The sequence below is a fragment of the Stenella coeruleoalba genome, assembly GCF_951394435.1.
Source record: "Stenella coeruleoalba genome assembly, chromosome: 20".
NCBI classification, from domain to species: domain Eukaryota; kingdom Metazoa; phylum Chordata; class Mammalia; order Artiodactyla; family Delphinidae; genus Stenella; species Stenella coeruleoalba.
Genome location: NC_137166.1, coordinates 16,671,029 through 16,697,936, shown reverse-complemented (window position 1 = coordinate 16,697,936; position 26,908 = coordinate 16,671,029). Strand labels below are relative to the sequence as shown.

The 26,908-nt window shown below is 40.9% G+C and overlaps 1 protein-coding gene across 8 annotated transcripts in view; it reads left to right on the top strand.

The window, feature by feature from the left end:
- The window catches only part of ZFHX3 (zinc finger homeobox 3), a gene marked incomplete at its 3' end in the record, with an annotated part of 1,354,624 nt that overhangs the window by 384,024 nt on the left and 943,692 nt on the right, over window positions 1-26,908 (top strand). For 6 of the 8 annotated variants that reach the window (XR_013825252.1, XM_079907054.1, XM_079907049.1 and 3 more), the window contains exon 4: window positions 4,855-4,925. The exons of the other annotated variants lie outside the window; for them this stretch is intronic. The remainder of the gene's footprint in view (window positions 1-4,854; window positions 4,926-26,908) is intronic. 8 annotated transcript variants of the gene reach the window in all.

The window sequence follows — 26,908 nt, the reverse complement described above, 5'->3', positions numbered from 1 at the left end:
ATACATTATCTAATTTAATATTCACAACAATCCTGCAAGGTAGCTTTCATTAATCCCAGGAGACAGATGGGTAAACTGAGGACTTACGAGGCTAACTAACTTGCTGAAGGTCACTCAGTTACTGAAGGGTGGATCCAGAATTTCACTCTGACTCCAGTCACACTCTGAACCGAATCATGTCCTCCACTCACCACCCTGATGACTCCATCAGGCCCAAGATACGCCCTCAGATGCCTTCCAAGGGAGCCTTTTTCCACCAAGGCTCTGAGAGGAATGTCCTTTTGACACAGATTTTGTGTGATGCTAGCATTCCTAGATCAGGGAGCAGTATCATCATAAGGACGTTTAAAGCCATAGAATCTTTGAGAACCAAAGAAAAAATGGGTGTGACTTATAATGGAAAAATAGAGAGAGAGAGAACTGTTTAAAAACATTTTAAAAGTAAAAAAGCACCTGGCTGGAAAGTTTGAACCAAGGGGTCAGTTTGCTCTTTGTTGTGGTCCAAAAACTTGTGATGGCCCATCCTTCATGGCTCCATTTTTATTTTATTTTTATTAAAAGTATATCTTTTAAAGTATCCTCCACTGGGAAGTTAGTTTTCTCTCCATGTTGAGAAACTGGAGATAGGAAGCCCAGCTTCCGCGGTAGGAATGTCACATTTTCTCATGCGCAAGTAGGTAGCAAGAGGGCGCCCAGACATTTGGCTTACTGTTGAGGAATCTGTGCTTATTCATGCATATTTACAAGGTAATTAGTTGTCCATTCATTCATTAGCGTGTTTATAGGGCCACTCGCAAAGCCTCTCAATTGCCGCTTGGAAAAGAGAGACAGCCGTGGTGGGCCTCTGGGGAACACTTGGGTTAAACAGAATCACAGCTGGATTTAGTGGAACACACTAGTCCTGAAACCAGAACTACTTTAGTAACTCAAATGTGACTTGTCAATCACCCCCAAAATGAGGTATTGAATTGGCTCATTCATGTTTTTCCTCTAAAAGTCAGGCAGACACTCAGGAATGCTAGAAGTTTCTGTTTTTAAAGCCTTTCACATCCAGAGAGAAATTTCAGTATCGCCTTTTTTAAGAAAGGAAACTCTTATTCAAATTGAGAAATAATTTGCATATACTCAAATTTACTTTTTGGTATATGGGTCCATGAATGCTGATAAATACAGCATGGTACGGAACAATTTCCACGTGTTTTAAAAGTAAAGACCTTTTGCATTTTATCTTTTTTTCAAAATCAGTTGAATAGATCTGAAGTAGACATGCCGTACGGACTTCATGAAGTGGGAAAATATGCTGTTTTTCGAGAGAAAGGTCTGTTGCAGGAAGGTTTTGATTCATGACAACACAGGTGGTTGCAGGAACCACTTTGGGGAAATCCTGATGGAGCCAGCATGCCTCAATGGAACTCTGCATCTTCAGAAGGGTAGACACAGTTCTGCAGACTCAGAATCGATTTAGGGCAAGTTATCTAGTTTTTCAAAGTGTTTTTTAAAAATCTATAATATGAGGCTAATGTTTCCTGCTAATGTGGTCTGATGTGAGTGAATATCATTCCTGCGACCCCCTGAATAGCTGGGTGTGGGCCTCTGTGTAGTTAAAACAAGCTCCCTAAGCACTTGAGGCTGGACCCACCATGGAGGAAGATGTTCCTCACACAAGCTGCTTTGCATTCCCAACAAGCCCCTTCTGGATATCAAAGGGAGGCAGTTTGTAGAACCTGTGTTTTTGAAAATCTGTCCCTACATTAGACCTGAGAGAAAAATGTCTAGCTCTTCAAATCATCTTTGCACTTTCAAGTCCCCTCTGAATCTTTGTTTTTCCCAGTTCCAGGTCCTCCACGAACATACTTCCTGTGGTCGCGTGCATGTTTCAATATTTAGTTCCTTCAGTCAATTCAAAATGACTTCAAACTCACCTCCTTCAGGAAAACTCCACCCAAACTAACCTCTTGGAAGAGTAGTTATAAGTGTAGAGCTGCTTATAAAAAAGAGGAGTTCCTACCACCTCCCACTCTTCAGTTCCTGTTTTCTGTTCCAGCAGCCTTTTTCTTACTTTCCCATTGTCCGTGCAGAGGCAGCATAGTGTGGGGTTAAGTGCTCCATTTTTCGAGTTGGACTGCTATCTGTCTATCCTTTCATCCATCCATGTATCATCTCTATTATCATTTACCTGTTTACCTATTAATCCTATATCAATCATCTATCTAGTTCTTTATCCATTCATCCGTACCTTTGAGTATGTTATCTATCCTTTCAGAGTCTCAGTTTCCTCATCTGTAAATGGGGTTAATAATAATGCTTCATAGGGCTGTTATAAGGATTAAATGATGCAATGTATATATAGCATTTAGAATCGTTCCTGTTACATAGTATTAGCCATAGTATTACATAGTATTATTTCGATAGTATAATGTTAGCCTTCAATGTCTTCATTATTTTCATGACCTCCTTTTCTCCTTTCTTCTCCCATATTCCATTCACAGAAGCGGGGCCATGCTTTCTCATTTGTGACTTTCCTCAAACCCTACCTTCATTCAAGTCTAAGTATTGATAATAAAACAGCTGTTCTGTTCAGCCCTCTTCCTCACACTCACTTCATCATCAGGACTGATGTGAATACGTTTCAACACATTTTACAGCTCTTTGTTTTTTATTTGGGATTTGTTTGCTCCACCCCTTTTTTTTTTTTACTCCTGAGGTTTCAAGTGGCCACCAGTTCAGTTTCCGCATTCTCACAGGTGTCCGTTCTTCTTGAACACGTGTTCAGAAGTATGGTTCTGAATGCCCAGGTAGTATGAGGTCACAGTCATTGAAGGGCTTGGGGGTTATGGAGCCAGGGTGGGCAATCTGCCGCTGCCACCTAATTTTGTATGGCCTGTTAACTAAGGATGGTTTATACTTTTTTAAATGGTTGAAAAAAACTCAAAAGAAAAATATTTCACAACAGGTGAAAATTATGTAAAATTCAAATTTCAGTGTCCATAAAGTTTTATTGGACATGGCCACGCCCATTCATTTACAAATTTCTTGTGGCTGCTGTCACGCTACAGTGGTGAAGTTGAGTAGTTGTGACAGAGACAGAATGGCCTGAAAAGCCTAAAATATTTACTGTCTGGCTCTTTATAGAAAATGTTTGCTGACTACTGACTGACTTGAAGTCTTGCTCTAAGTAAACCACTGATGAGAAAAGAGAGTATCCTGATGTGAGAAGTAGGGGATTGAAAGCAGGTTATTTTAGGGGGAATTGTCATTGAGTAGCTGTCGTCCTGCCTTTTCAGTATTTCCTATTCCTTGTCTGGTGCATTTAACATATTTGATGGGGTGTGTGTGTTAAGTCAGTTTGCATAAAACTTCCGTGTCAAGTCAATTTCCTGATTCTCTGCCTGGCGGTAAAACCAGACACTGTCATCTTTGAGTACTGGGTTTCACAGGACACAATCCCTTTCCTCAATGGCGAAAGCTTTGTTTCTTTGTGAACTATGGTAGCTTTTCTTGAATTTCTTTTATCGATGTTCAAAACCCGGCCTTTTGTCACGAATATCTTCACATGTTTCAGAACAGCGAAACTTCAGGCTTTTCAGCCAGGCACGCAGGAGCGCCTGCATTGTCTTTCTATTGGGGTGATTGACTTGTTCTTTAAATAAAACCACAGCCTTTGTTCTCAGATCCCCACTAACTGCCATATTCAAATTGTTTGTTCTTGTCTAAAATAACTTCAGTTTCTGCTAGTTATTCTGTAGCCTGGCAAACAATTAAGCACAATGTTTACCATGCAGATTGACACCTATTCTGGAAAAATTCTCCAAAAACAAAGAAAGGAATCTAAATAACAAAATGGGGAAGAAAGAAATCAGGCAGTTTTTTATTTTTTACATACTGTATTCCTGAAAACTTGTCCAAGAGTTATGCAGCGGATTCCTGTGTTGTAAAGTGGGGGTTCCATTTGTGGAGAATTTTTTTTAAAACGTCACAAAAGGGCCAGTGCTGACTTGGGCCGATTGTGCCTTCCTTGGGTCATGAGAGCTGGGGCGTGAGAGGCGGCACTGGGTAGGGAGGTGACAGTTCATGCTGGATTCTAGGGAAATCGAGCCAGGCATCTCCCCTGCTGTGGCTGATGATTAGGTGGCGCCTAACCTGCAGCCTCTACATATGGTTGTGTTAGACCCCGTGAATAAAAGTAGGGGCAAAGGTGTTGGGTTTTTTTTCCCCTCTTAATTCTCCTACCATATTACTAGTGGTACGGAGCCTTGTCTATCCCCCTCCGGTGCGTGCACTCATATAGCTGTCACCTGATGGCTTCCCAAAGGGAGAATCATGGTGAGGTAGGAGGGGGCAGATTTGAGACAGGTAAGGGACACAGGCTGGAGACTGCACCTGCCAGCGAAAAAGCCAGACTCTTAAGTGTCTGGCTTCTGGCCATGCACCATCTTGTTGCAGCAGCAGGTTTTGGAGCCTAAGGTTAGAGGGATGCTTCCTTCCCCCTAAGGTCCTGTGCAGGCACTGGTAGCTCTCCAAAGACCTACCCTCCCTCATCTATCTTGTCTGGGTGGCAGCAGGCAGTGCCATTATGGGATGGCTTGCAGTCATTTTTGTTTTCGTATAAATTACAAAAAGTCCATGAAGCTGGATTGCAAAATTACACACTATATACTGATCTTCAAAGAAAATGTAGTTTTTTAATGTTTCGTAAGAGATCTACTCTTCCCTAGTAGCCCCCATACTGCTGAGTATCAAGTAAAAATAAAATTTGGTCTGATTTGATAATTTAAACAGCTTCTTAGGTAAAGGTCTCTTTTGGGTAAAGGTTTAATCTCTCAGATTTCTTCCTCTGCTTCTGTTGTTCTCCAGGGGAACCCTTAGGTGGATGGTGGAGGGATCTCAACTCATGCTGAGGGGAAATCTGGGACTTACGCATGTGGGTAAGTCCTGGTTTTGAACTTCTGGCCCTGGTGCTAAATTTGACAGCTCTGAAATCATGGTACCTTCTCTCTCAGCTTGGTCATACCAGGAATCCTTCCAGCTGACTCAGCTTCTCCTAAGCCCTAACCCTGCCTGTCTCTCCTGCAGCCCATGGCTCTCAGGATCACCCAGTCTCTGCTGTGAGCATCCCCTCCCTTACAAGTCCATCAGCTATCTTCTGCGACCTTCCACAGGGCACCCAGCAACTAACACATACTTGCCTTTGACGTAGAATCTGAAGGGGATGTTAGAAAGCTAAACTCTCCCTATCTTCCTGTACCACTCATTTAACTCTGCTCTGGACACTCTAGGTTGGTATGGGGTGGAAAGAGTCAACTTCTGATATGGTCTTGGCTTCTGAGTGCCTAATGGGAAGGAAGCCCTTTCTCTGCTTTGTTTTTTCCCTTTAATGTATTTCACCTGCCTCCACCCATCCAGGACTCCAGCATGGAGAATGGAGTCATATACATTTTTTCCCACCTGCTTTCATGTTGCTTGACCTAGTATCCTACCAATTCCCCTAGGGTGGAAGGGATAAGCTTTCTCTTTGTTCTTCCTGTTTGGTTGGAATATTTCCCTTCATCCAGCCTCTTCCTTCCCAAGCTGGTACTCACTTCCCCCTTCCCACACCCCCTACCCCCTACCCCTTGGAGCTGGAGGAGTGAAATGGCTGCCAAGAGACCTAATTTATGGGGAAGAAGAATGGAAATCACATCGGTTGACTACTTTCAATATATTGTCTAGGTTTTACTGCAGTTTATGGTGTGAAAGGCAGTTTAGAGGTACATTGTATAATGTGGGACAGTGCAGGGTGTATGGAAATTGACACAGAATGGTTGAGAACCACATCAGTCTGTACCCTGTAGATTCACTAGGTGCTGAGGATGCAAAATACTTCTGTTTTTGAATGTGTTGTAGAGCCTAATACACTCGGGAACATTAAATTCTTCATTGTCAGATGATGATACTAGAAGGCTCCTATACCGAAAGAAATTGTTGCTGTTGTTGAGAAAAAGCCAGCCAATTCCTGGGGTTTAGGCCAGGAAAAATCACATTTTGTATCTAAGTGAAATTGGATTGGAATGAATACTCAGGTCACCCTTAAAGGTAAAATAGTCGTAACTTGCAGCCAAAGAATATATGTGGGCTATTGGAGGGGCAGCTCCACTGCCTTTCTTTCTGTGGTGGTAGTGGGGGCTTTAGGGATGGGGGGGAGGGGTGCCTTTTAGAAGCAAGAGGACATGAGGGGACTCTTGTCTCCTCTTTGATTTTCTCCTCCTTGCTGGGTCCCTTCTTCCTCCCTTCCTACTTCCTGCCATTTCCATCCCTAACCTTCAGTGTCCTACTAGTAGCCTTGTTGTGGCACTAAGGTTGTACATTCTCTCTTTCTCATTCTTCAGCATGCATTGAGTGTCTGCTGTGTGCCAGATACTGGGCTGGGTGGTGGAGAAACAAAGATTAAGCCCCTGTTCAACCTAAGTGCTTGGACAAGAGAACTGACTTGTGCGAGATGAGAAGATGGGATTTGAGGGAGTTGTTGAACGTGGGAGGAAGATGTCTTTGGGGGTGGTGGTCTATTGATATGGGAAATGGGGAAGAGAAGGGATGGGGAAATTTTTGTTAGCAAAATAAGCAGGAAGTGCCAAACATCTCTCTCAAAGGTTGATTTAGACCATGCTTCCCAAAGTTAGGGTTAGGGTGATGGGAACGTCTGGAATTCTGAAACCACTTACCATATGAGAGTGGAGGCAGCATGTCTCCTTGGGACTAGCCCACTGTGAGAGGTTAGTAAAGTGCATGGGTGCTTACGGGCCATTTGAGCGCTGCGGATGCCTGCTTCCTCTTTTCCTTGACTCAGAGAAGTGAAGAGAGATTTAATCCTGCAAATGTGTTATGATGGACTCAAGACAGTGTCACAAGGACAGACATTAAAAATGTCCTTGAACATTTTATTCCATTCAACTGTATGTATGTATTCCATTCAACTGAAATTTTACCAAGACTATTTAATTTTTTCATTTATAGTGATTTCTTCGGTAACGACTTGCAAGAATATACTTGTGCCCCCTGAAAGGTTCTGAAAATGTACCCGAAATACTCCAAAGCAAACTTTTAGTTCATTGTCCATGTAGACCTGACTTTTTTCTGTTTTTGTAAAGTGATGCCAATATACCTTACACCAGCCAGCTTAGCACAGGAAACTACAGTTATCTGCCAGTGTTAGTACTGATTGTCTGTTAGTAACAGATGTCCCCCATGACTTTTTCTTTACCATCTTTATTGGAGTATAATTGCTTTATAATGGTGTGTTAGTTTCTGCTTTATAAAAAAGTGAATTAGCTATACATATACATATATCCCCATCTCTCTTCCCTCTTGCATCTCCCTCCCACCCTCCCTATCCCACCCCTCTAAGTGGTAACAAAGCACTGAGCTAATCTCCCTGTGCTATGCGGCCGCTTCCCACTAGCCATCCATTTTACATTTGGTAGTATGTATAAGTCAATGCCACTCTCTCACTTCGTCCCAGCTTACCCTTCCCCCAACCATGTCCTCAAGTCCATACTCTACGTCTGCATCTATATTCCTGTCCTGCCCCTAGGTTCTTCAGAACCATTTCTTTTTTTAAACTCCATATGTATGTGTTAGCATACAGTATTTGTTTTTCTCTTTCTGATTTACTTCACTCTGTAGGACAGACTCTAGGTCCATCCACCTCATTACAAATAACTCAATTTCGTTTCTTTTTATGGCTGAGTAATATTCCATTGTATATATGTGCCACATCTTCTTTATCCATTCATTTGTCTATGGACACTTAGGTTACTTCCATGTCCTGGCTATTGTAAATAGAGGTGCAACGAGCATTGTGGTACATGACTCTTTGAATTATGGTTTTCTCGGGATATATGCCCAGTAATGGGATTGCTGGGTCATATGGTAGTTCTATTTTTAGTTTTTTAAAGAACCTCCATACTGTTCTCCATAGTGGCTGTATCAATTTACATTCCCACCAACAGTGCAACAGGGTGGTTCCATTTCTCCACACCCTCTCCAGTATTTATTGTTATAGATGTTTTGATGATGACCATTCTGACTGGTGTGAGGTGATGCCTCATTGTAGTTTTGATTTGCATTTCTCTAATGATTAGTTATGTTGAGCATCCTTACATGTGTTTGTTGGCAATCTGTATATCTTCTGTGAAGAAATGTCTATTTAGGTTTTCTGCCCATTTTTTGATTGGGTTGTTTGTTTTTTGATCTTGAGCTGCATGAACTGCATGTAAATTTTGGAGATTAATCCTTTGTCAGTTGCTTCATTTGCAAATATTTTCTCCCATTCTGAGGGTTGTCTTTTCGTCTTGTTTATGGTTTCCTTTGCTGTGCAAAAGCTTTTAAGTTTCATTAGGTCCCATTTGTTTATTTTTATTTCCATTTCTCTAGAAGGTGGGTCAAAAAGGATCTTGCTATGATTTATGTCATAGAGTGTTCTGCCTATGTTTTCCTCTAAGAGTTTGATAGTGTCTGGCCTTACATTTAGGTCTTTAACCCATTTTGAGTTTATTTTTGTGTATGGTGTTAGGGAGTGTTCTAATTTCATTCTTTTATATGTAGCTGTCCAGTTTTGCCAGCACCACTTATTGAAGAGGCTGTCTTTTCTCCATCGTATATTCTTTCCTCCTTTATCAAAGATAAGGTGACCATATTGCGTGGCTTTGTCTTTGGGCTTTCTATCCTGTTCCATTGACCTATATTTCTGTTTTTGTGCCAGTACCATATTGTCTTGATTACTATAGCTTTGCAGTATAGTCTGAAGTCAGGGAGCCCGATTCCTCCAGGTCCATTTTTCTTTCTCAAGATTGCTTTGGCTATTCGGGGTCTTTTGTGTTTCCATACAAATTGTGAAATCTTTTGTTCTAGTTCTGTGAAAAATGCCAGTGGTAGTTTGATAAGGATTGCATTGAATCTGTAGATTGCTTTGGGTAGTAGAGTCATTTTCACAATGTTGGTTCTTCCAGTCCAAGAACATGGTATGTCTCTCCATCTGTTTGTATCATCTTTAATTTCTTTCATCAGTGTCTTATAGTTTTCTGCATACAGGTCTTTTGTCTCCTTAGGTAGGTTTATTCCCAGATACTTTATTCTTTTTGTTGCAATGGTAAATGGAAGTGTTTCCTTAATTTCACTTACAGATTTTTCATCATTAGCGTATAGGAATGCCAGAGATTTCTGTGCATTAACATTGTATCCTGCTACTTTACCAAATTCATTGACTAGCTCTAGTAGTTTTCTGATAGCATCTTTGGGATTCTCTATGTATAGTATCATGTCATCTGCAAACAGTGACAGCTTTACATCTTCTTTTCTGATTTGGATTCCTTTTATTTCTTTTTCTCCTCTGTTTGCTGGGCAACCTTGTCTTGTTCCTGATTTTAGTGGAAATGGTTTCAGTTTTTCACCATTGAGGATGATGTTGGCTGTGGGTTTGTCATATATGACCTTTATTATGATGAGGAAAATTCCCTCTATGCCTACTTTCTGGAAGGTTTTTATCAAAAATGGGTATTGAATTTTGTCGAAAGCTTTTTCTGCATCTATTGAGATGATCATATGGTTTTTATTCTTCAGTTTGTTAATAAGGTGTATCACATTGATTGATTTGCATATATTGAAGAATCCTTGCATTCCTCGGATAAAGCCCACTTGATCATGGTGTATGACCCTTTTAATGTGCTGTTGGATTCTGTTTGCTACTATTTTGTTGAGGAGTTTTGTATATATGTTCATCAGTGATATTGGCCTGTAGTTTCTCTCTTTGTGACATCTTTTTCTGGGTTTGGTATCAGGGTGATGGTGGCCTCGTAGAATGAGTTTGGGAGTATTCCTCCCTCTGCTATATTTTGGAAGAGTTTGAGAAGGTTAGGTGTTAGACCTTCTGTAAATATTTGATAGAATTCGCCTCTGAAGCCATCTGGTCCTGGGCTTTTGTTTGTTGGAAGATTTTTAATCACAGTTTCAATTTCAGTGCTTGTGATTGATCTGTTTATATTTTCTCTTTCTTCCTTGTTCAGTCTCGGGAGGTTTTGCTTTTCTAAGTATTTGTCCATTTCTCCCAGGTTGTCCATTTTATTGGCATATAGTTGCTTGTAGTAATCTCTCATGATCCTTTGTATTTCTGCTCTATCAGTTGTTACTTCTCCTTTTTTATTTCTAATTCTATTTATTTGAGTCTTCTCCCTTTTGTTCTTGATGAGTCTGGCTAATCAATCAATTTTGTTTATCTTCTCAAAGAACCAGCTTTTAGGTTTATTGATATTTGCTATTTTTTCCTTCATTTGTTTTTCATTTATTTCTGATCTGATCTTTATAATTTCTTTCCTTCTGCTAACTTTGGGTTTTTTTTGTTCTTCTTTCTCTAATTTCTTTAGATGTAAGGTTAGGTTGTTTATTTGAGATGTTTCTTGTTTCTTAAGGTAGGATTGTATTGCTATAAACTTCCCTCTTAGAACTGCTTTTGCTGCATCCCATAGGTTTTGGGTCATCGTGTTTTTGTTGTCATTTGTTTCTAGGTATTTTTTTATTTTCTCTTTGATCTCTTCAATGATCTCTTGGTTATTCAGTAGTGTATTGTTCAGCCTCCATGTGTTTGCATTTTTTTACAGATTTTTTCCTGTAATTGATATCTAGTCACATACCGTTGCGGTTCAAAAACATACGTGATTTGATTTCAATTTTCTTAAATTTACCAAGGCTTGATTTGTGACCCAAATATGATCTATCCTGGAGAATGTTCCATGAGCACTTGAGGAGGACATGTATTCTGTTGTTTTTGGATGGAATGTCTTATAAATATCAATTAAGTCCATCTTGTTTAATGTAACATTTAAAGCTTGTGTTTCCTTATTTATTTTCATTTTGGATGGTCTGTCCATTGGTGAAAGTGGGGTGTTAAAGTCCCCTACTGTGATTGTATTACTGTCGATTTCCCCTTGTATGGCTGTTAGCCTTTGCCTTATGTATTGAGGTGCTCCTATGTTGGGTGCATATTTACAATTGTTATATCTTCTACTTGGACTGATCCCTAAATCATTATGTAATGTCCTTCTTTGTCTCTTTTAATAGTCTTTATTTTAAAGTCTATTTTGTCTGATGTTAGAATTGATACTCCAGCTTTCTTTTGATTTCCATTTGCATGGAATATCTTTTTCCATCCCCTCACTTTCAGTCTGTATGTGTCCCTAGGTCTGAAGTGGGTCTCTTGTAGACAGCATATGTACAGGTCTTGTTTTTATATCCATTCCGTCAGTCTATGTCTTTTGGTTGGAGCATTTAATCCATTTACACTTCAGGTAATTATCGATATGCATGTTCCTGTTATCATTTTCTTAATTGTTTGGGGTTTGTTCTTGTGGGTCTTGTCCTTCTCTTGTGTTTCCTGCCTAGAGAAGATCCTTTAGCATTTGTTGTAAAGTTGGTTTGGTGGTGGTGAATTCTCTTAGCTTTTGCTTGTGTGCAAAGGTTTTAATTTCTCTGTTGAATCTGAATGAGATCCTTGCTTGGTAGAGTATTCTTGGTTGTAGGTTCTTCCCTTTCATCACTTTAAATATGTCATGCCACTCCCTTCTGGCTTGCAGAGTTTCTGCTGAGAGATCAGCTGTTAACCTTATGGGGATTCCCTTGTATGTTATTTGTTGCTTTTCCCTTGCTGCTTTTAATATTTTTTCTTTGTATTTAATTTTTTATTGTTTGATTAATGTGTGTTTCTCCTTGGATTTATCTCGTTTGGGACTCTGTCCTTCCTGGACTTGATTAACTATTTCCTTTCCCATATCAGGGAAGTTTTCATCTATAATCTCTTCAAATATTTTCTCAGTCCCTTTCTTTTTCTCTCCTTCTTTTGGGACCCCTGTAATTTGAATGTTCATGCGTTTAATGTTGTCCCAGAGGTCTCTGACACTGTCCTCAATTCTTTTCATTCTTTTTTCTTTTTTGTGCTCTGCAGTAGTTATTTCCACTATTTTATCTTCCAGGTCATTATCTGTTCTTCTGCCTCAGTTATCCTGCTATTCATTCCTTCTAGAGAATTTTTAATTTCATTTATTGTGTTGTTCATCATTGTTTGTTTGCTCTTTAGTTCTTCTAAGTCCTTGTTAAACGTTTCTTGTATTTTCTCTATTCTATTTCCAAGATTTAGGATCATCTTTACTATCATTACTTTGAGTTCTTTTTCAGGTAGACTGCCTATTCCCTGTTCATTTGTTAGGTGTGGTGGGTTTTTACCTTGCCCCTTCATCTGCTGTTTCTCTGTCTTCTCATTTTGCTTAACTTGCTGTGTTTGTGGTTTCCTTTTCTCAGGCTGCAGGTTCGTAGTTCCCGTTGTTTTCAGTGTCTGCCCCAGTGGCTAAAGTTGGTTCAGTGGGTTGTGTAGGCTTCCTGGTGGAGGGGGCTTATGCCTGTGTGTGGTGGATGCGGCTGGATCTTGTCTTTCTGGTGTGCAGGTCTCCGTCCAGTGGTGTGTTTTGGAGTGCCTGTGACCTTATTATGATTTTAGGCAGGCTTTCTGCTAGTGGGTGAGGTTGTGTTCCTGTCTTGGTAGTTGTTTGGCATAGGGTGTCCAGCGCTCTAGCTTGCTGGTCGTTGAGTGGAGCTGGGTCTTGGCATTGAGATGGAGGTATCTGGGGGATTTTCGCCATTTGATATTGCGTGGAGCTGGGAGGTCTCTGGTGGACCAATGTCCTGAACTCAGCTCTCACACCTCAGAGTCACACCCCTGACACCCAGCCGGAGCACCAAGATCCAATCATCCACATGGCTCAGAATAAAAGGGAGAAAAAAAGAAAGAAAGAATAATAATAAAGTTATTAAAGTAAAAATTAATTATTAAAAAAATAAAAATTAATAAAAAAAAGAAGAAAGAAAGAAGAGAGCCACCAAACCAAAAAACAAATCCACCAATGGTAAGAAGTGCTAAAAACTATACTAAAAAACAAAAACAGAAACAGAAAAAAATGGGCAGACAGAACCTTAGGATAAATGGTAAAAGCAAAGCTATACAGACAAAATTACACACAGAAGCATACACATACACACTCACAAAAAGAGAAAAAGGAAAAAAATATATATATCGTTGCTCCCAAAGTCCACCTCCTCAATTTGGGATGGTTCGTTGTCTATTCAGGTATTCCACAGATGCAGGGTACATTAATTTTATTGTGGAGATTTAATCCTCTGCTCCTGAGGCTGCTGGGAGAGATTTCCCTTTCTGTTCTTTGTTCACACAGCTCCTGGGGTTCAGCTTTGGATTTGGCCCCGCCTCTGCGTGTAGGTCGCTGAGGGCATCTGTTCTTCGCTCAGACAGGACGGGGTTAAAGGAGCCGCTGATTCAGGGGCTCTGTCTCACTCAGGCTGGGGGGAGTGCGGGGTGAGCCTGCGGCGGCAGAGGCCAGCGTGACGTTGCACCCACCTGATGCGCACCGTGCGTTCTCCCGGAGAAGTTGTCCCTGGATCCCGGGACCCTGGCAGTGGCGTGCTGCACAGGCTCCCGGGAGGGGAGGTGTGGATAGTGACCTGTGCTTGCACACAGGCTTCTTGGTGGCTGCAACAGCAGCCTTAGCGTCTCACGCCCGTCTCTGGGGTCCGCGCTGATAGCCATGGCTCGCTCTCATCTCTGGAGCTCCTTTAAACGACGCTCTCAATCCCCTCTCCTCATGCACCAGGAAAGAAAGAGGCAAGAAAAAGTCTCTTGCCTCTTTGGCAGCTCAAGACTTTTTCCCGGACTCCCTCCCGGCTAGCTGTGGCGCACTAACCCCTTCAGGCTGTGTTCACACCGCCAACCCCAGTCCTCTCCCTGAGGTCTGACCTCCAAAGACCAAACCTCGGACCCCGCCCACGCCAGTGGGTGAGCAGGCAAGCCTCTTGGGCTGGTGAGTGCTGGCCGGCACTGATCCTCTGTGTGGGAATCTCTCTGCCCTGCCCTCTGCACCCGTTTCTGCGCTCTCCTCTGTGTTTTCGAAGCTTCCCCCCTCCGCCACCCGTGGTTTCCGCCTGCGAAGGGGCTTCCTAGTGTATGGAAACCTTTCCTCCTTAACAGTTCCCTCCCACTGGTGCAGGTCCCGTCCCTATTCTTTTGTCTCTTTTTTTTCTTTTGCCCTACCCAGGTACGTGGGGAGTTTCTTGCCTTTTGGGAGGCCTGAGGTCTTCTGCCAGTGTTCAGTAGGTGTTCTGTAGGAGATGTTCCACATGTAAATGTATTTCAGATGTATTTGTGGGGAAGAATGTGATCTCTACGCATTACTCTTCCACCATCTTGAAGGTCTCCCCTATACCTTTTTCTAACAGGATTTTGTTCTGGTGTCTTCATTACCTTTCTCTGCGGACCCAATCCTTCCTTGGTCTTTAAGTCTTGGTCTATGAGCTTTAGATTTTCCCTATGAACTTCTACCTGAGCTGTCTTTTCAGGTCAATAAAACATTGTAGGAAGCTTCTTGCTGGCTTCAGAGAACTCCAATTTGTTTCTGGACTGCCAGTGCACACCACACACACCACACACACACATGTGCACACACACAGTAGTAGAAGTTGGCCTGAAGGACCTTATTAAAACACAGGCTCGGCTCTTACTGCCCTTCTGTAAAATTTGGTGTTTGGAAACATCTATTTTAATCAGACTATAAAAAACACCTGTTGTTGACACCTGACGTGAAAATAGGAAGAACCTCCTTCTAAGTAGCACTTTATGCTTTACAAAACTCTCTCAAAGTCATTGGGTCTTTTAGCTATCTGGAAGCTATATTAGGATTCATGGGAGTTCTCCGAGCTGTGGACTTTATTAAGCCTCATATACCTGATTTTCACCTGCTCTAAATTAAACTGGCAACATGCATTTTGCTTTGAGCTGGCAAGGGGAGAGATTTTCTCTTTGATTTGCCCTGTATCTAATTTTATTGGAATCTAATAAAAATGACAGAAGGTATGCTTATATTAAAGATACTTGATTTGCCATTCTTTTCAAGAGAATAGACAAAACTGCACAACGAAGTGGATCCATATATTGACTCTAGCTCTGGCCAGATCACCCCAAAATAGGGAAAGCAGAATATAAGTCCTAATGGAAAAAAGGCTTTCTGGGCCAGTTTGGAGTACTCCATGTACATTAGTAATTTGCCAAATTTAGTCACAGCCTGACAACACTGAAACATTTCTAGTGGAACAAACACTCAATGTCAAGTGGTTAAGTTGAAATGAGAACTGGAAATGCTAAATAGCTGAGCAGGTCATGTTCAAGTGCTTGTAGCAGTGACACTGAGGCTTTATGGACAGTCTTCTATCCCTGCACTATTGCTGGAAGAGAAACAAATTTCTTTTGGAAATAGCAGGAGTGGGGAAGTAGAGATATAATACAGCTGATGTGTGTGTATTTCTGAGAATTCTTGTGCTCGCAGTGACTCTAGAGCATGGGTATTGGGAGCTGTTTGAGGAAAGTTGAATACATTGAAAAGCAGAATGCCACTGAAGTATTTCAAGTGGTTTGTGTCTTTACCCCAACACTGATGTTCCAGTAATTCCAGGGTTTTACCTAAATAGATGAATGGGTCTCAGTCATGGAAGATCACAACCTGTTAGCCAAAAGGCAGTCATCATGTTTTTTGTTTTCTGTCTTTTTGTTTTTAACATCTTTATTGGAATATAATTGCTTTACAGTGGTGTGTTAGTTTCTGCTTTATAAAAAGTGAATCAACTATACATATACATATATCCCCATATCTCTTCCCTCTTGCATCTCCCTCCCACCCTCCCTATCCCACCCCTCTAGGTGGTCACAAAGCACCGAGCTGATCTCCCTGTGCTATACGGCTGCTTCGCACTAGCTATCTATTTTACGTTTGGTAGTGTATATATATGTCCATGCCACTCTCTCACTTCGTCCCAGCTTACCTTTCCCCTCCCCGTGTCCTCATCATGTCGTTTTGATGAGCTCAATGAGTTGAAATTGTGTAGAAGTGGTTCAAGTTTATGGGGAGATTATATCAGACAGGTTGGGTTAGATCAAACAACCCATACAAAGATAACACAAATTTAGTTCTAACTCATGCTTACTCAGTGTCTTAGTTCAGACTGCTACAGCAGCAACAAAAACATAGCTTGGTTGGCTTAAAACATAGGAATTTATTTTCTCACAGTTCTAGAGGTTGGAAAACCATGGTCACATTCTGGTGAGGGTCCTCCTCCTGGTTTGTACACAGCTCTCTTCTTGCTGTATCCTCCTCACACGGCAGAGCGAGATTATTTCTCTTGTCTCTCCTTATGAGGGCATTAATTCCATTCGTGGGGGCTCCAACCTCATGACCCAATTACTTCCCCAAGGCCCCACCTCTAAGTACCATCATGTGGGGATAAGGACTTCAACATCTGAATGAGGGGGCAAAAATATTCTTTCCGTAACACTCATACAGTCTATCACACATGGGCAATAAGCTTCTGTTTATTGTTGTCACTGCTAGACCTGATTTGTCAGAAGCTCCATCTTTTTTCTTTTTTATTGAAGCGTAGTTGATTTACAGTGTTGTGTTATTTTCTGGTGTACAGCAAATTGATTCAGTTTATATATATATATATATATATATATATATATATATATATATACATATATATATGTATATATATATGTATATATATATCCCAGAGGCAGGGAAGAGAGTGACTGTGTTGAGTCAGGAATGCTTAAAGTTTCCTCTTTTATATGACCAGTCAATGCTGGTTACATTTCATTGGTTAAAGCAAGTCACATGGCCACACCAGAGGTCAAGTAGATGGAGAAGTGTGATCCTGCCACACTGCCTAAAATGTGTACTGAATGTTTGTCAGTAGTTCCAATGATACCACAGTTATACTTGAGGATCATTTGTTATTTATTTTCCTTTGTGTTAAGAAATTATTCTTCTCTTATCAAATCAGAATCTATCCCATTTAAAGTATCCTTTCCCCTCACAAAAAGTGAACATGTTAATAACCTATTTCTGTATTTAAGAACCTCACTTTAAATTGATTCACCCTAAATACATTTGTTCATTTTTTTCTGATATAGGTATTAAATGCTATCCTCCAATTGCTTACTGTCTCATGGGATGACAGATGCTACAGATGACCCTTGCAGTATAATAAGATGACTCTTCCTCTGCAGATGGGTTCAATGTGGAATGAAATTAATGGAGAAGGTACTCCTCAGTCAGCTTAGAACACTCAAGACAGTCTACTTATACTGAAAGTTCCTTAAGCTATATTTTATATCTCTTCCCTCTCATTCTAGCCTGAAAATTATCATCTTTGAATGAAAGCTTTCATGTCCTTGAGATAAATGGTAGTCCACTTTCCTCCATCTTCTTCTGTATGCAAAGTGTGTGCAATTCTTCTCATTTCCATGGATCAGTTTTCTTTTCCCTTGTGGCCTTTTTGAATTCTACCATTCTCCCAACCCAGATTTGGGAAAAGTGATGAGAACAACAGAAATAAGGCACATTTGGTCAAAGATCAGGCTGACTGGAAAACACCTTTGACTACTTCAAGGGAAAAATGGGAAATTAGGCATAGTCTCCTTGACTACTTGGAGGGAATCAGCTCTCATGCAGCTTAGAACTGAGGTTACCCCAAAGCTAGATAGGGTCTTCACTTTGATTCTTTCAGTTTCCATTCTAGGTTCCTCAGGCAAGCCAGACCAAGGAAACTTTAGCTCACCTCACTTTCCCATCTCACTAGCATTCTCTCTGATACTTTGTCTTCTGGCTTCTCCAGTACTTTGGAAGGTGCTTAGGATGCGTTTTCTTTCTTTCTTTCTTTTTTCTTAGTAGCAGGGGAGTTATAGAGTTGCACCATTTGCTACCAGAACACCTCTTTCAATAATTTCTCAGGGCAACCCTGTTTCACTGCTGTGTGTCTTTATATATTTGCCCATTCTGAAAATTGTCTGTAAGATCTAACATAGGTCATGTTTACTCATTTTTAAATGTAGTATACGTAGCAGAGCCTATTCAGGGAAATGTTTCTTCCCCACTCCTCATGTTTCTTTCCATGAGAAGAGGTGTCTGCTAGTGTAACTCCTGTCCTCACTCTGACCCAGTAGACATGGATTTAATAGATACGTTTAGGAAGAAAGAGCAAGGCATCTACTCGGCTCTATGCTTCTTTCTCTTGGGACCTGCCTTCCCTCCAAGAGCACTTGATGTGCTGCGATTCTGGAGGGGAAGGTTCAACTAACTGCGGGGTTTACTTATCAGACTCTTGGCTCTGTATCCTCCAACTTAGCCTTTTTCATTAGTAAAAGTGGTGTCTAGACATTCATCTGTTATTCTACTATTTATATATTTGTTCAGGAGCTGAGTGACAAAGAGGGGTGTTATTTATTGAACCCTAACACACTAGGGGATTAAGAAAAGCATTTCATGACAAAAGGCCAGATAGTGCCTTGGGCAGTGAGTGGACCAGTCGAGACATTCCAGAATCAACCCTGTTTCCTTTATGCTCTAGAGGCCAGTTCTTCCAGAAAACATTTTTTTTTAACAGCTTTATTGGAGTATAATTGCTTTACAGTGGTGTGTTAGTTTCTGCTTTATAACAAAGTGAATCAGTTATACATACACATATGTTCCCATATCTCTTCCCTCTTGCGTCTCCCTCCCTCCCACCCTCCCTATCCCACCCCTCTAGGTGGTCACAAAGCACCGAGCTGATCTCCCTGTGCTTTGCGGCTGCTTACCACTAGCTAGCTATTTTACATTTGGTAGTGTATATATGTCCATGCCACTCTCTCACTTTGTCACAGCTTACCCTTCCCCCTCCCCATATCCTCAAGTCCATTCTCTAGTAGGTCTGTGTCTTTATTCCCATCTTACCCCTGGGTTCCTCATGACATTTTTTTTTTCTTAAATTCCATATATATGTGTTAGCATACGCTATTAGTCTTTCTCTTTCTGACTTACTTCACTCTGTATGACAGACTCTAGGTCCCTTCACCTCATTACAAATAGCTCAATTTCGTTTCTTTTTATGGCTGAGTAATATTCCATTGTATATATGTACCGCATCTTCTTTATCCATTCATGCGATGATGGACACTTAGGTTGTTTCCATCTCCTGGCTATTGTAAGTAGAGCTGCAATGAATATTTTGGTACATGACTCTTTTTGAATTATGGTTTTCTCAGGGTTTATGCCCAGTAGTGGGTTGCTGGGTCATATGGTAACTCTATTTGTAGTTTTTTAAGGAACCTCCATACTGTTCTCCATAGTGGCTATACCAGTTCACATTCCCATCAGTAGTGCAAGAGTGTTCCCTTTTCTCCACACCCTCTCCAGCATTTATTGTTTCTAGATTTTTTGATGATGGCCATTCTGACTGGTGTGAGGTGATACCTCGTTGTAGTTTTGATTTGCATTTCTCTAATGATTAATGATGTTGAGAATTCTTTCATGTGTTTGTTGGCAGTTTGTATATCTTATTTGGAGAAATGTCTATTTAGGTTTTCTGCCAATTTTTGGATTGGGTTGTTTGTTTTTTTGTTATTGAGCTGCATGAGCTGCTTGTAATTTTGGAGATTAATCCTTTGTCAGTTGCTTCATTTGCAAATATTTTCTCCCATTCTGAGGGTTGTCTTTTGGTCTTGTTTATGGTTTCCTTTGCTGTGCAAAAGCTTTTAAGTTTCATTAGGTCCCATTTGTTTATTTTTGTTTTTATTTCCATTTCTCTAGGAGGTGGGTCACAAAGGATCTTGCTGTGATTTATGTCATAGAGTGTCCTGCCTATGTTTTCCTCTAAGAGTTTGATGGTTTCTGGCCTTACATTTAGGTCTTTAATCCATTTGAGCTTATTTTTGTGTATGGTGTTAGGGAATGATCTAATCTCATATTTTTACATGTACCTATCCAGTATTCCCAGCACCACTTATTGAAGAGGCTATCCTTTCTCAACTGTACATTCCTGCCTCCTTTATCAAAGATAAGGTGACCATATGTGCGTGGGTTTATCTCTGGGCTTTCTATCCTGTTCCATTGATCTATCTTTCTGTTTTTGTGCCAGTACCATACTGTCTTGATTACTGTAGCTTTGTAGTATAGTCTGAAGTCAGGTAGCCTGATTCCTCCAGCTCCGTTTTTCTTTCTCAAGATTGCTTTGGCTATTCGGGGTCTTTTGTGTTTCCATACAAATTGTGAAATTTTTTGTTCTAGTTCTGTGAAAAATGCCAGTGGTAGTTTGATAGGGATTGCATTGAATCTGTAGATTGCTTTGGGTAGTCGAGTCATTTTCACAATGTTGGTTCTTCCAATCCAGGAACATGGTATATCTCTCCATCTATTTGTATAATCTTTAATTTCTTTCATCAGTGTCTTATAGTTTTCTGCATACAGGTCTTTTGTTATTTTATTCTTTTTGTTGCAATGGTAAATGGGAGTGTTTTCTTAATTTCACTTACAGATTTTTCATCCTTAGTGTATAGGAATGCCAGAGATTTCTGTGCATTAATTTTGTATCCTGCTATTTTACCAAATTCATTGATTAGCTCTAGTAGTTTTCTGGTGGCATCTTTAGGATTTTCTAGGTATAGTATCATGTCATCTGCAGACAGTGACAGCTTTACTTCTTCTTTTCCGATTTGAATTCCTTTTATTTCCTTTTCTTCTCTGATTGCTGTGGCTAAAACTTCCAAAACTATGTTGAATAATAGTGGTGAGAGTGGGCAACCTTGTCTTGTTCCTGATCTTAGTGGAAATGCTTTCAGTTTTTCACCATTGAGGATGATGTTTGCTGTGGGCTTGTCATATATGGCCTTTATTATGTTGAAGAAATTTCCCTCTGTGCCTACTTTCTGCAGGGTTTTTATCATAAATGGGTGTTGAATTTTGTCGAAAGCTTCCTCTGCATCTATTGAGATGACCATATGATTTTTCTCCATTTTGTTAATATGGTGTATCACATTGATTGATTTGCATATATTGAAGAATCCTTGCATTCCTGGGATAAACCCCACTTGATCATGGTGTATGATCCTTTTAATGTGCTCTTGGATTCTGTTTGCTAGTATTTTGTTGAGGATTTTTGCCATCTATGTTCATCAGTGATATTGGCCTGTTGTTTTCTTTCTTTGTGACATCCTTGTCTGGTTTTGGTATCAGGGTGATGGTGGCCTCATAGAATGAGTTTGGGAGTGTTCCTCCCTCTGCTATATCTTGGAAGAGTTTGAGAAGGATGGGTGTTAGCTCTTCGCTAAATGTTTGATAGAATTCACCTCTGAAGCCATCTGGTCCTGGGCTTTTGTTTGTAGGAAGATTTTTAATCACAGTTTCAATTTCAGTGCTGCTGAATGGTCTGTTCATATTTTGTATTTCTTCCTGATTCAGTCTTGGCAGGTTGTGCATTTCTAAGAATTTGTCCGTTTCTTCCACGTTGTCCATTTTATTGGCATAGAGTTGCTTGTTGTAATCTCTCATGATCTTTTGTATTTCTGCAATGTCAGTTGTTACTTCTCCTTTTTCATTTCTAATTCTGTTGATTTGAGTCTTCTCCCTTTTTTTCTTGATGAGTCTGGCTAATGGTTTATCAATTTTGTTTATCTTCTCAAAGAACCAGCTTTTAGGTTTATTGATCTTTGCTATCGTTTCCTTCATTTCTTTTTCATTTATTTCTGATCTGATCTTTATGATTTCTTTCCTTCTGCTAACTTTGGGTTTTTTTTGTTCTTCTTTCTCTAATTGCTTTAGGTGCAAGGTTAAGTTGTTTATTCGAGATGTTTCCTGTTTCTTAAGGTAGGAATGTATTGCTATAAACTTCCCTCTTAGAACTGCTTTTGCTGCATCCCATAGGTTTTGGGTCATCGTGTCTCCCTTGTCATTTGTTTCTAGGTATTTTTTGATTTCCTCTTTGATTCCTTCAGTGATCACTTTGATATTAAGTAGTGTATTGTTTAGCCTCTATGTGTTTGTATTTTTTACAGATCTTTCCCTGTAATTGATATCTAGTCTCATAGCGTTGTGGTCGGAAAAGTTACTTGATACGATTTCAGTTTTCTTAAATTTACCAAGGCTTGATTTGTGACCCAAGATATGATCTATCCTGGAGAATGTTCCATGAGTACTTGAGAAAAATGTGTATTCTATTGTTTTTGGATGGAATGTCCTATAAATATCAATTAAGTCCATCTTGTTTAATGTATCATTTAAAGCTTGTGTTTCCTTATTTATTTTCATTTTGGATGATCTGTCCATTGGTGAAAATGGGGTGTTAAAGTCCCCTAATATGATTTTGTTACTGTCGATTTCCCCTTTTATGGCTGTTAGTATTTGCCTTATGTATTGAGGTGCTCCTATGTTGAGTGCATAAATATTTACAATTGTTATATCTTCTTCTTGGATTGATCCCTTGATCATTATGTAGTGTCCTTCTTTGCCTCTTCTAATAGTCTTTATTTTAAAGTCTATTTTGTCTGATATGAGAATTGCTACTCCAGCTTTCTTTTGATTTCCATTTGCATGGAATATCTTTTTCCATCCCCTCACTGTCAGTCTGAAGTGGGTCTCTTGTAGACAGCATATATATGGGTCTTGTTTTTGTATCCATTTAGCCAGTCTGTGACTTTTGGTTGGAGCATTTAATCCATTTACATTTCAGGTAATTATCGATATGTATTTTCCTATTATCATTTTCTTAATTGTTTTGGGTTTGTTATTGTAGGTCTTTTCCTACTCTTGTGTTTATTGCTTAGAGAAGATCCTTTAGCATTTGTTGTAAAGGTGGTTTGGTGGTGCTGAACTCTCTCAGCTTTTGCTTGTCTGTAAAGGTTTTCATTTCTCTATCAAATCTGAAAGAGATCCTTGCTGAGTAGAGTAATCTTGGTTGTAGGTTTTTCTCCTTCATCACTTTAAATATGTCCTGTCAGTCCCTTCTGGCTTGCAGAGTTTCTGCTGAAAGATCAGCGGTTAACCTTATGGGTATTCCCTTGTATGTTATTTGTTGTTTTTCCCTTGCTGCTTTTAATATGTTTTCTTTGTATTTAATTTTTGACAGTTTGATTAATATATGTCTTGGCATATTTCCTTGGATTTATCCTGTATGGGACTCTCTGTGTTTCCTGGACTTGATTAACTATTTCCTTGCCCATAATAGGGAAGTTTTCAACTATAATCTCTTCACATATTTTCGCAGTCCCTTTCTTTTTCTCTTCTTCTTCTGGGACCCCTATAATTCGAATGTTGGTGCATTTAATGTTGTCTCAGAGGTCTCTGAGACTGTCCTCAGTTCTTTTCATTCTTTTTTCTTTATTCTGCTCTGCAGTAGTTATTTCCACTATTTTATCTTCCAGGTCACTTATCCATTCTTCTGCCTCCGTTTTTCTACTATTAATCTCTTCTAGAGAGTATTTTTAATTTCATTTATTGTGTTGTTCATCGTTGCTTGTTTCATCTTTATTTCTTTTAGGTTCTTTAAATGTTTCTTGCATTTTCTCTATTCTATTTCCAAGATTTTGGATCATCTTTACTATCATTCTGAATTCTTTTTCAGGTAGACTGCCTATTTCCTCTTCATTTGTTAGGTCTGGTGGGTTTTTATCTTGCTCCTCCATCTGCTGTGTGTTTTTCTGTCTTCTCATTTTGCTTATCTTACTGTGTTTGGGGTCTCCTTTTTGCAGGCTGCAGGTTCGTAGTTCCTGTTGTTTTTGGTGTCTGTCCCCAGTGGCTAAAGTTGGTTCAGTGGGTTGTGTAGGCTTCCTGGTGGAGGGGACTCGTGCCTGTGTTCTGGTGGATGAGGTTGGATCTTGTCTTTCTGGTGGGCAGGTCCACATCTGGTGGTGTGTTTTGGGGTGTCTGTGGACTTATTATGATTTTAGGCAGCCACTCTGCTAATGGGTGGGGTTGTGTTCCTGTCTTGCTAGTTGTTTGGCATAGGATGTCCAGCACTGTAGCTTGCTGGTCGTTGAGTGAAGCTTGGTGTTGGTGTTGAGATGGAGATCTCTGGGAAATTTTCGCTGTTTGATATTAGGTGGAGCTGGGAGGGCTCTTGTGGACCTGTGTCCGGAATTTGGCTCTCCCACCTCAGAGGCACAGCACTGACTCCTGGCTGCAGCACCAAGAGCCTTTCATCCACATGGCTCAGAATAAAAGGGAAAGAAAGTAGAAAGAAAGAAAGAAAGAGAGAAAGAAAGTGGATAAAAGAAAAGAAAATAAAGTAAGGTAAAATAAAATAAAATTATTAAAATAAAAAAAATTAAGAAAATATATATTTTTTAAAGTAAAACAAAACAAAACAAAAAAAGCTGGACAGATAGAACCCTTGGACAAATGGTGAAAGCAAAGCTGTACAGACAGAATCTCACACAGAAGCATATACATACACACTCACAAAAAGAAGAAAAGGGGAAAAAATAATAAATCTTGCTCTCAAAGTGCACCTCCTCAATTTGGGATGATTCGTTGTCTATTCAGGTATTCCACAGATGCAGGTACATCAAGTTGATTGTGGAGATTTAATCCGCTGCTCCTGAGGCTGCTGGGAGAGATTTCCCTTTCTGTTCTTTGTTCACACAGCTCCCGGGGTTCAGCTTTGGATTTGGCCCCGCTTCTGCCTGTAGGTCGCCGGAGGGCGTCTGTTCTTCGCTCAGACAGGACGGGGTTAAAGAAGCCGCTGATTCGGGGGCTCTGGCTCACTCAGGCTTGGGGGAGGGAGGGGTACGGAGTGTGGGGCGAGCCTGCGGCAGCAGAGGCCAGCATGACATTGCACCAGCCTGATGCGCGCCGTGCGTTCTCCCGGGGAAGCTGTTCCTGGATCCCAGGACCCTGGCAGTGGCGGGATGCACAGGCTCCTGTGAGGGGGTTGTGGATAGTGACCTGTGCTCGCACACAGGCTTCTTGGTGGCGGCAGCAGCAGCCTTAGCGTCTCATGCCGATCTCTGGGGTCCGCGCTGTTAGCCGCGGCTCGCGTCCGTCTCTGGAGCTCCTTTAAGCAGCGCTCTTAATCCCCTCTCCCGCGCACCAGGAAAGAAAGAGGCAAGAAAAAGTCTCTTGCCTCTTCGGCAGGCCCAGACTTTTTCCCAGACACCCTCCTGGCTAGCCGTGGTGCACTAACCCCTTCAGGCTGTGTTCGCACTGCCAGGCCTCTCCCTGCGCTCTGACCAAAGCCCGAGCCTCAGCTCCCAGCCCCGCCTGCCCTGGCGGGTGTGCAGACAAGCCTCTCGGGCTGGTGAGTGCTGGTCGGCACCAATCCTCTGTGCGGAAATGTCTCAGCTTTGCCCTCCGCACCCCTGTTGCTGCGCTCTCCTCCGTGGCTCCGAAGCTTCTTCCCCCCTCCGCCACCCGCGGTCTCCACCTGCGAAGGGGCTCCTAGTGTGTGGAAACCTTTCCTCCTTAACAGTTCCCTCCCACTGGTGCAGGTCCCGTCCCTATTCTTTTGTCTCTGTTTTTTCTTTTGCCCTACCCAGGTACGTGGGGAGTTTCTTGCCTTTTGGGAGGCCTGAGGTCTTCTGCCAGTGTTCAGTAGGTGTTCTGTAGGAGTTGTTCCACGTGTGGATGTATTTGTGATGTATTGGTGGGGAGGAAGGCGATCTCCAAGTCTTACTCTTCCGCCATCTTGAAGCTCCTCTCCTAGAAATCTTTTTTCATGACTCAGACTCACCACTGATCTCTCCTTCCTCTTACTTTCTAGAGCATCAGTAGACTCTGTGGAACATTATGGCATAATTTTAAAAAATTCTCTGAGGCTCAGTTTCTTCATTTTAGAGCATTGTAGCTTCCTCATAGTTTATTTTTGGGGGAGGGTGATCGAGATTGCATGTATATATATACACACTGTATTTGTATGATGTGTGTTTGTGTGTGTGTGCATGTGTGTACACACGTACACAAACACACATCATCATACACATACAGTAGGCTACCTTATGTATGATACGTGCTCAATACATCGCTATTATTTTTATTGTCTTTGTGTTTTTGCATAGTTTTATGTCTCATATGATTAAGATCCTGCGCTCCTTGAGGACTGTGTCTTATATGTCTTCTCCCATCTTGCAAGGATTTGCTAACCAATTCTGAATAAATTATTGAAAGAATTTCTTGAAGCCTACATAAAACTGATGTAAACCTATCTTTGAGAACTGCTGAAGTCTAGTTTGGGCAGGAATTACTTCTGTTCCATTATATTTTCTATGTGGAAGTCTGCATTAGACATTCACTCAGATGATAAAATATTAAATTTGGGTGCCAAACAGCGTGCCTTTTTTTTTTTTTTTTTTTGCAGTACACTGGCCTCTCACTGTTGTGGCCTCTCCCATTGCGGAGCACAGGCTCCGGACGTGCAGGCTCAGCGGCCATGGCTTATGGGCCCAGCCGCTCCATTGCATGTGGGATCTTCCCAGACCGGGGCACAAACCCGTATCCCCTGCATCAGCAGGCGGACTCTCAACCATTGCGCCACCAGGGAAGCCCACATGCCTTCTTATTTTGAAACTCTCCCCAAATCTCTAACACTTACCATCAGACACTAAAATAAAGAGAATTTGTGAGAAAAAAATATTTAGCAATGTTCTTCAAAAAAATGACAGGTATATAAAAAGGACCTTGCTTAAATTAATTCCATTTATTAGACATTAGATATCAAAATATGCTTCTTGAATATGCTGTATGTCTTATGCTTATTTCAGTCTTTTACCCTGGTCTTAAGGAGTGGGCAACTGTGGGCTCTTTATGCCATTTCTTAGGCTCTTAAGTTAGCATTCCTTTTAAAGTAACTGTAGGGGCTTATGTCCAAACAGCGCCAAGTGAACTGGACTCTTTAAGAACTGGGGGTAACATGGACATATAGCAGAGACCCAGCAGATTGGTGCCATCTGGAACAAAAGCTAATGGCTTCAAGAATGCTACATAGCATGAAACTGCCATCAGGGAGGGTCAGCGCTGGGCAGACG